Here is a 3,400-nt window from a genome sequence, read left to right on the forward strand (position 1 = left end):
ATTGTAGAAAGTCCGTAGCAATGTTGTTTTTTGAGACCACATGCATGGATGTATCCCACATGCCCTAGGATACATCCATGCTTTACCCAGAAGTGGCATTTTAAGGGGTTCAATGAGAGACCATATTGCCTACACCATTCAAAGACTATGCGGAGTTTGCTTAGGTGCTCTTCCTAACACTGATTATCTATGAATACTTCTAGCAACTCCCTAAGCATGTCCTTGAAAATGATACACATGAGGTGTTGAAAGGTAGCATGTGTATTAGTCAACCCAAATGGCATGACTATGTAGGCAAACATACCCCATTCCATTGCGAATGTCATTTTATGCCTATCATCTAGGTGCACTTGTACTTGGTTATAGCCAGAGAAGCCATCTAAGAAACTATAGGCTTCCTTCCCTACTACTCTCTCAAGCATGTGCTTGGTGTATAGTAATGGATAATTGTCCCTCTTTGTCACTACGTTGACTTTTTTGTAATGCACACACACTCAAATCTTCCCATTCTTCTTCAAGACAACTACTACGGAGGATGATACCCGGTCCGTATACTCAATCTCGTAGATGAATCTCGTATTTAACAGCTTGTCTATTTCCTCCTTCATCACAACATAAGCTTTCCTTTGATTCATTGCATATGATCTTTGTTTGACTAGTATTGTGACAATAGATTTAGGTCATTCACCTTAGTCCATTGCCACTCCGAATTCTCCATGAGATCCTTAAGAGGCTTAAAGTTTGCAATAAGGTTACTAACTAGCTCTCTCATTAGGTACTCAAGAATTCCATGGAGTTCAAGTTTATAAGCTAATACATGGTAGGTAATAGGCATTGGTCAACTAGTAGAACTCTTGGCCATCATGCAAAGAGGTACTAATGATGTAGCATCATTCTTAGGTAGCTCTAAAGCTATGACTCCATTGGGTTTTTTGATTGCTTCTACAGCTTTGTCTATAGTCATCCTTACCATCTGAGAATGGCAAGTTGGTGCACAGATCAGATGTATGCACGCATAATGAGCGTCGGAAGGTCCCCAAGAACAAAAGAACTCTACTTTTGCACAAAAAATAAGAGAGAAAGCTTTCACGACATGAAGCAAGAGACTAATTGGGTACAATCTTTCCCCATGCCTTGTGTGAACGCTTCACAAAGCATGTATTTAATATATTATTCATCTCCAAGCTCAAAAAATAGCCCAATTTACAATTAGCATACTTTAGCTTTTGTGCTTACTTTTGTTCCACTAAAGAATTAAAGCATTTCGGCGTCCAAGGAGTCAGACGGTACCCAAATACAATGTCCAATACAAATATTTAAATCGTACGTCCATGCGCATACAAAAATAATAAATAAATATCAAGCGCGCGTGTAAACGTGCGTGTAAATAGACGCGCACTTTGCATCTATATATCCGCGCAAATAGACGCGCTTATACAATTTAGAGCGTGCAAGCACTCAAGCTTGAATCCGTTGTCCCAACAGAACCAAAATATCATCACTATCGCTAACAATTGTCAAGACCCTACGAACCACTTATGGAGTCGAGCATTTCAAGCAAGTGACTATGGCTACCTCTAACATAATCATGCATGCTCTCACACAAGGATGTAGTAAGCTTACCATTGAATCCCATCATTACAGTCATCTTCCTCTAATCCTTTAATGACTCCACGATTCAAGATAGTCGCTTAAGCAAGCTCCAGCCTCGCACACGAGAAAAAAAAAATATCTCGATAGTTCCTTGCTCTTACACTCACTCTCTCCCTATACATGCTCTCCCCATTGGACACCCAACCCATTTTCATGATCGGCCATTCGAACCTAGTCTTCTTTTCCACTTTCTTTCCAATTATTTTCCTATTCTCATGGCTCTTCTACATACACTTTTTCATTTACAACTTGCAAAGAGGAGCCTAGCACTCTTATACAAGGGAAAAAAACGTGTTTTATTTCTTACATGCCTTATTCTTGATTTTTAACATTTTCCCCTCACTTCTTAGTCTTCTTTTTTCAACATTCCGTCCTTTTATGCTCCTTAGGTCTTCTTTGCACCTTATGTAATCCATAGGATTAACAAAAAATTTACAAGTTGCATGCAAAAACGGATTAAAACAAGCAACACAATGTCAAATCTATTATAAACATGACATATTTATCATGTGACTACTTCGAAAGAGATTTGAGTACTTGGATCCCATAGTTAACAAGTAAACAAAAAATTAACTTGATGGACCAATTCAAAAAATACATTACTTTTTCTTAAAATCATCCTTGAAATGTCCTTAAGGTGGTAAGAGTGAACTTTGACCAATCAAAAGAAAGCTTAAGAGTACTACCCACAAATAACCTTCTTCCTTAGTGTTTTTTAAATACCATTACTCTATGTTATGAGGTCCGTTTTCAATCTATATTTCTTTGTAATGAATCATGCTTTGTGCCACCTTCTATGATATTATATTGCATCCACTATTAAGTACCACCAAGTAAGAATCGAATTCTAATATAAATGCACTTCAATGCTTAGATTATTTGTTTCACAACAAACACAAACTCAATGTATTAATGTTTACTTTGATGTGCCAACAAAATATGCAATAATGTGTTAACTTGTGTATGATTAGCCCTATGTGAGTATGTGTTATTGATCAAGATTTTTGCTTAAAATCAATATTGATTCGCTATGTCAATTGCCTTGATCTTTCAAGGGCCAATTGACTTCATTGGGTTGTACAAGACTCATGTACGGGCAATTTATGTCATTGAAGTTACACTAGACTATTCTAAAGAAAGAACTACAAGTAATCAAACTTGAAGTTCAACCATGCTCATGTACATAGCTTATCTCATTGAGTTGTGTAACTTTTTAAAGAGCGCTACCAATATCCCTTATTCAAGAAAGAGAAAATTTGAAGAAAGTAAGCTTAGCGATCCATCATAGATCAAGGCTATCGAGATCTTATTAGCTCATCTTTATTGAACATAGGAGGATAGTAATTCAAAAGCAACTCTTGATTGTCACACTTTATCTGCACGAGATGCCAACTCAGATTCACACACGTTTCACCCCTCCATTAGTGGATCAAAATGCTAATGCTCTTTAGCATAAGATCACCATTGAAATGGTGAAAAACAAATCTCAACATAACACAAGAAAGAAATTGTTTGGAAAGAAGCCTTATTTAGACTTCCATTGGACTTGTAAGGCATGCTTAAGCACCAGCTTTCCTCACCTCATTGTTTGACATGTTCACACCCTACAAAGACATGGGACCTTCACCAAGCTAGTAAAGTTCACTTAGATATAAACTTTCAATTCTGTTGCATCCTACATTTTATTCCTGGAGATTTAGTAAAAAAGCCCAATTTTCCTCAATTATAGTTATTCAATCAGATGCAC

Source organism: Lygodium microphyllum, chromosome 27 (genome assembly GCF_053477565.2).
Source record: "Lygodium microphyllum isolate KBCC chromosome 27, Lygodium_microphyllum_v1.1.10, whole genome shotgun sequence".
Taxonomy (NCBI): domain Eukaryota; kingdom Viridiplantae; phylum Streptophyta; class Polypodiopsida; order Schizaeales; family Lygodiaceae; genus Lygodium; species Lygodium microphyllum.